The sequence below is a fragment of the Triticum aestivum genome, chromosome 2B, assembly GCF_018294505.1.
Source record: "Triticum aestivum cultivar Chinese Spring chromosome 2B, IWGSC CS RefSeq v2.1, whole genome shotgun sequence".
NCBI classification, from domain to species: domain Eukaryota; kingdom Viridiplantae; phylum Streptophyta; class Magnoliopsida; order Poales; family Poaceae; genus Triticum; species Triticum aestivum.
Genome location: NC_057798.1, coordinates 343992501 through 343999531, shown reverse-complemented (window position 1 = coordinate 343999531; position 7031 = coordinate 343992501). Strand labels below are relative to the sequence as shown.

Sequence of the window (7031 nt, the reverse complement as noted above, 5' to 3'; positions counted from 1 at the left end):
GGAGTGGGAGGCGTGTCTACCCATCGCTGAGTACGCCTACAACCTGCAAGACATTCGACTACCGGCAAGTCCCCCTTCGAGGTCATCTATGGCTTCAACCCGTTGTCCCCATTGGACATCCTACCTGTTCCTCTACAAGAACACACCAACATGGATGCAAGTGCATGGGCAAGCTACTTCAAGAAGATGCACGAAGATACAAGGCACACCATCGAGCGCCAAGTACAACGACTAGCGACCAAGCTCAACGTCAACAAGAAACCCATGATCTTCAACATTGGCGATCTCGTGTGGCTACACCTTTGCAAGGACCGCTTCCCCAATGAACACAAGTCCAAACTTCTACCTCGTGCCGATGGGCCATTCAAGGTGCTAGCACGCTACAACAACAATGCTTACAAGATCGACCTCCCACACGACAAATACTTCATGAGCGACATCTTCAACATCCAAGATCTCTCCCCGTACCATGGTGATGAGGATTTCGATCCGAGGTCGGATCTTTCCCAATGGAGGGGAGATGATGTGGAGCATCCTTCGATCATCCCCATGGACACTACTTCAACTACACAAGCTCCAAGTGGACCCATGACAAGAGCTCGAGCACGTGCTATTCAATCCGAGGTTAACTCTTTCCTTTTTGAACTTCCCTCTGACCCACCTGAGACATGGCTACTACCTCAAACGGAGATGCTTTGTGTGCTTAGGTACCAAGGAACCAACCTAGAAGAAGCTACGGTACAAGATGGACGTCGAGAGCAAGAGGAGAAGCTTCCCAGCCTGGAACAAGCGGTACTACCGCCCATGCCAAGCAGTACTGTCGCTGAACCCCCAAGCGGCACTACCGCTCTACATCCACCCTCCTTCCGCTGAACCCGACAAACTCATGTGATCGAATGGCTCCAGAGCGGCAGTACCGCCCCGTCAAAGCGGTACTAGCGCTGAAGCTCTACAAGCGGTACTACCGCCCTGCCTGTGTGCAACGTATCCGGGCCGAGGCCCATGTACTCGTTTCGCCCCTCTTTTACCCCTTCGAAGGCTTAGACTATAAATAGACCTTCCCCTCGTCCTTTCTAGGGTTAGCAAAGGGTTAGCTCATTTGAGATAGAGCTTTGCTCATCCGTACCGGATCTACTCCACGTGAGGGACCGTGCCTCTTCGGAGAAGATCCATTCGGATTCAAGGCCTCCCTTCGGAGAAGACAATCAAGACCTCCTCACGGAGAAGAATGGTTACTCTTGTATCTTCCTTTGTTGACTTTGGATCTCGTGTTACTCGTGCTTCGATGATCTAGACCTTGTGTGATTGATCTCTTGTCGGTTGAGTGTTTCTCTCGTTCTCCCCGTGATTTCCCTCATGTTCTTCCGCGCGTTCTTCGTGTTTCCCCGTAGGATCCTCTCCAAACGTGAAAGATTGCCCCCTAGGGTTCCGCCCTACATCAAGCTCCCCTAGTCACCCTTTACAGGACCATGAGGTCGCCTTGAGGAACCCGTGTCGCTCGTCATTGTTCAGACTCTCGGGGTTGGACCTGGGAGTAGAGGAGAAAAGCAAGCGAAGATTGGTGAGGACGGGGTCGAGATGCACTCTGATCTAACCCTAGATTATGTGGTTATAAATAAGAGGGAAAAAGGCTGATGCTTCGACGTCTCAACATAAAGTGACTCGATTTCCCAAAAATGCACGGTGATCGAGGTCAGGGGTGTGGCGCCAAGTGTGTGGTGGGATCGGGCCTCGAGTAAAATTGTCTACAAGACCGAAGACCTAAAAGCCGAGCTGAAGAATGAATTAAGAAGGACCTCGCATGTCGAGCCAAGACTACGGAACCAAAGTTACAGAATATTGCCCTCGAAGTCGAAGACTAGTTCAGGGGCTACTGACGGTGTCCTAGAGATAGGGGTACTAACCCAGCCAGCCCATAGTCCTCGAATGGGCTAGTGGACCCTCCTTCTATTCAAGGTAGACTCGAGAGGCTGCGTGCTTAGGTGTGGTCAAGACTGTCTCTGTCAAAGACTTGATGTATACTCTAAGACATCTCCTGTCGTCTCCATGCGATCCCCTGGATATCGACCATGTAACCCTACATACCCTACCTGGTGTGTATATAAGCCAAGGGGTTTAGCTTGTAGAGGGGACCGAATCACAATTATATTCACCTAGCCCTAGAGTCAGAACACAACTTACGATCTCGAGGTAGATCAAGCTTGTACCTGATACATCCCATCAATATAAACAAGAGCAGGATGTAGGGTGTTACCTCCATCAAGAGGGCCCAAGCCTGGGCAAACATCGTCTCCCTTGTTCCTATTACCACTGATCTGAGATCCACTGCTCGGGACCCCCTACCCCAAGGTGTGCCGGATTTTACACCGACACTAGTGCACAGGGAGAGAGAAATAGTCCATGCAGAATCGAGAAGAATGCCATCTTTGGAGTACATAGAACTTTGTCTGGGGTACAGAAACAATTCAGTTATATCTTTTGAAGCCTTGTAGGTGAGGAGATCTTTGTATTTGATACGGAGAAGTAAAAAAACATACCCAATCTTGCACAGCCGATGTATCATTTATGATTCCCAACGTACTTTAGGCACTCACATACTTTTGTGCGAGCTCATTAGAGTGAAGATGATTACCACTACGTATAAAAAAATGTAAGTAAAACTGCCCGTAGTCCCCAGTCCCGGTCATCTACATAGAACTCTCTCTCGATTCTAAAAAACATAGAACTCACTCTCCTTCCCCCCCTACGATCCCCACCAGGCTCCTCCTGCACATCCGTCATTTCTTCCTATTTGCCACCAGCGAAGGACGACGTCGCTGTGCCTCATCAGGATACTAATCCTCATGCTATCCCAGATCCACATGTCGCTTCTTTTCTCCTAATTTTTCTTCCTTGATGGTGGCACATGTGGCAGGGTGAGTGTGTGGATCTCGGCGACCTCGTCGAGTCTGGCAACGCGGTCATGGAGATGTCCAGGGAGAACGTGGGCTACGCTGCTCAAACTTGTTGTAGCTGGAGGCTTTGGATGTTGGGGCTGCGGAGGTATTGAGGGAGCTTGCGGAGGAAAAAATATCAGCAAGATGTGAGTATTTTCTGCAAGTGGCTTTTAGTTATTGCCCTCCTGCTGTCCGGACTTCTACCAAATGTCAGTTTTATTGCAACCATATAAGGCTTTGTGAACTTGAATGATCTAGAAATTAGAATAAGATTTTATCTTTCCATTGATAAAGAACTTTTTGTGTGAAATCATAATTCATACCACAACTTTATGTGTTTAGAAGTGGAGCTATACTTGTTCTCTGCATTCTGCAGTGAAGCAAACATGTGGATCTGCTTGAATTAAGTCTTAACTGAACCTAACAATAGACCCTTGCATCTAATTATTAATTTTCAGTAGAAGAAGGTGGTTTACCTGCACTTTTACTGAGCTATGTAGCAAAAGCATCAGCTTAATGTGACACATGCATGCGGTTAGCTGTAGTTTAATTTTTGTAGTTTAGTTATTTAGGTGCGGCTAGTTTTCTTGTCAGCTTCTTGTGTCTTAATTACCACATAGAGGCAGTGCTATATGGTGAACATACAATCATACACAATGTTATATGGTGCACACACAAATGCAAGGTGTGTGAATTAGTTACAGATATGGTTTCTTATCTTGCTTATGGAATCTTGTCATCTAATAAGATTTCTGATAATCATGTTTGTCGGAGTGGTTATTATTCCAAATTTGCAATAAGACTTTTAAACTTTTGCCCATGTAGAAAGTAAGCTACATGTAAACACTTGTTAACATCTCTAAGCATGAAAGCAGCGTATGGCAATAATAATATGCATTTTCATGTTCTTATTTCCTGCTTACGAAATAATAAGAAATCCAATGTATAACATACTTTTTTATACAGTATTTCGGGCCATATATGTAAGACATGGACGTCATGCTTTTGAACCATACGTTGTAATTTTTAATCATGGTGATTTGGCCCTCGTATGCATTTGTGTGAATAACAAAAAAATTAGAAGATCTCTTTGTATACTATATTCTTTGCGCTATCTTCGCTTGGGCGCTCCGTGTCGTCGATCAACACCTTTAATCCTTCTCTCTTTGTGACTCTTGATAATGCCACATATAGTTGCCCAGGGCAGAAGACTTGCTTAGGAAAATATAGGCCCGCCTTGTTTAGGGATTGACCTTGGCTTTTATTTATTGTCACTGCAAAACAAACTGATAGAGGATATTGCCTTCTTTTCAGCACGAACGGCCATTTTGAGTCGCTTGGTGACATAATGATTTTAGGTATGTATACCTTGTCACCGACGTGTGTTCGTGTGATTATTTGTGCCTCAATGTACCTGTTTCCAGTTGTGCGATAGTCATTCTTGTGCCATTGTATAAACCTGCCACTTGATTGATGTTTCGTAGGGGCATCACCAGCAAACCTACCTTCAGTTTTAGCTGATGGTTTGGAATTCCTGGGAAGATCATGTTGTTAAGGAACTCCGTTGGAAACATATTATCCATTGTGTTGTACTTCATTGTTGCCTTGCATGTAGTGTCCAAGCTTAGGTATGTCACATCTTCACCTTGTATTTGGCTCATTATTTAGTCATTTATCTTCTCAACTTTTTCATTCCTTGGGCACAATATTGCTCTTTCTTCCAAGAAATTCACGATCATGATAGTTTTGTTGCAAGTTTGGGTACATTCTTTTGACTATCTCTTCTTTGGGGTCTTCTCCTTTATGTAAAATTATGTCTTTAAGATTGTGGTCGTGGTTAAGATTGTGTATTATTGTTTGGTTCTCACTCTTTAGTGCCTCCATGTCATAGCTAAGTTCTTCGTTTATCATTATGTTCCCAAGTTTTTGAAGTTCTGTAGCATTTGGTAGTTCTATGTTTGGATAGTCCTTTAGTGTCTTTCCTGCTTGCCTCATTAGTTACTCTATCTCGATAAGAGCATATGTTTTTTTCTGTGAATCAGTGAGCTTTAGCGTAGGAAAGTTTAGGATGGTTCTTCTTTTGTACTGGATATCTTCAGACAGTGCCTCCCTTGTTGAATACCACAACATCTTTGGGCTGGTCACCTCACAATGGCATAAAATTGTGGTAAATAGTTGTCGTAATTGTGTCCCTGATCCCTAGCTTGATGCTTCATTGATGCATTCAATCCATTCACTATCGTCATCAAGAAATCCAAGCGGTTGGCATGCTAATTTGTATGTTGGGTGAACAACTCCATTAATTGTTCTAATATCCTCAAATGATGTGCATCCTTTCTTGGTGTTTAGAAGCATTCACATATAATACTGGTCACCACTTGCAGGGTGTGCATAGTAGATTCTTCCAATTGCAAAGCCCCTTTTCCGCTCCTCCCAAGTTTTGCTTTCGCTTTTCCATACAAATTTTGATGGGAATTCTGCATAGGTTAATTCTTTTCCCACCTTGTATATTTTGTTTGCCTCCATCCACTCTGTGAACTTAGTACTTGTGGATCCTGGTCTTCTTACTATCTTCTCAATGTCAGTTGAGTCCGGAAAAATAATTGTTGCTCATTTCAATGTGGAATGACAGTCTCTCAACTGGTGGATCACGATGGTGTAGATCAAATGGAATATCCGCCAGCATGCTTCGATTGTTATGATGCTGACCACATGGGGGAGGTTTAGTTTAATTTCAGACATGCATATGCATATGCACTTACTCTGGCATTAGGATTTCAATCTCGCGAAGGTTGTGGGTTCTTTTTTGTTATTCTTGTCTCCACTGGCTTCATTTGAGTTAGTAGTCCAATAACATCAGTATATTTGGAGATTAGTGATATAGTAGTTAGAAATATAAATTATTTGGAGGTTGTAATTACGACTATAAACATACCTGAGCATTGTGTATCTTTTTCTGCCCTTCCTTCTAGTGTATCCATGGTAGCAAACTCGAAGCAATAGTCCGGGAAAACTTCCAAAGATCCTTTTATTTCCTTTTCCTTTGTATTGTGTGCAAAATATATTTTAATTTCATTGCTCACAGGCCTATATTTTTTGGATTCCACGAACTTAAAATTTCTGAATGCATAAATAGATTTTTCATTGATCTTTGATCTAAAAGTGTCTATAAGATTCTTCCAAATAGTAGCATGGATTGTTTCATCCTGTCAAAAAATCAAATATGGTTAATAACTTGCTTCATCTGACAGAAAAATTTGAAGTTAATATATTAGAAAACAGGCATGCTCATCCATCAGTATCATATCTAGGCCAATAAGCTCATTGGTCGTAGGATTCACTGAATCCCACATTCTCATTACTTTCACTTGAATGTTCCAGTTTTGTCCCCTTGTGTCACGCCCAATATGCGATACTGTCCTAAAGAGACTCGAAGATCCCACCAAGGATAGAATCGCATATTGAAACGCTTTTGCAAGGTGGATATCATTACATCAACATTACATAATAGATGGGGATACATACAAAAGGCATACAATACCACATGAATACAACATCACAATACATAAGAGCATCATCCGACTATGGATGAAACACAAACAGAAACTCAAATGACAACCACCCTGCTAGCCCAGGCTACCGACCTGGAACCTATCCCCTGATCGAAGATGAAGCAGAAGAAGAACTGAATACAAGCAAGCATCGCTCTCGCGTCATGAACATCACATAACATGTACCTGCAACTGTTGTTGTAGTAATCTGTGAGCCACGAGGACTCAGCAATCCCATTACCATGGGTATCAAGACTAGCAAAGCTTAATCGGAAAGGAAGGGGTAAAGTGGTGAGGTTGCAGTAGCGACTAAGCATATATGGTGGCTAACATACGCAAATAAGAGCGAGAAGAGAGCAAGCAGAACGGTCGTGAAGCTAGTAATGATCAAGAAGTGATCCTGAACTCCTACTTACGTCAATCATAACCCAAAACCGTGTTCACTTCCCGGACTCCGCCAAAAAGAGACCATCACGGCTACACACGCGGTTGATGCGTTTTAATTTGAATCAGGTGTCAAGTTATCTACAACCGGACATTAACA

General features: G+C 43.3%; 1 long non-coding RNA gene across 1 annotated transcript; it reads left to right on the top strand.

The window, feature by feature from the left end:
* The first annotated feature begins 2671 nt into the window (after positions 1-2671).
* On the top strand, positions 2672-6026 carry LOC123041231 (uncharacterized). Its single transcript, XR_006418431.1, has 4 exons — positions 2672-3082; positions 4251-4294; positions 4421-4564; positions 5569-6026. It is a non-coding gene; the product is annotated as an uncharacterized lncRNA (long non-coding RNA).
* The last annotated feature ends 1005 nt before the right edge of the window (positions 6027-7031 follow it).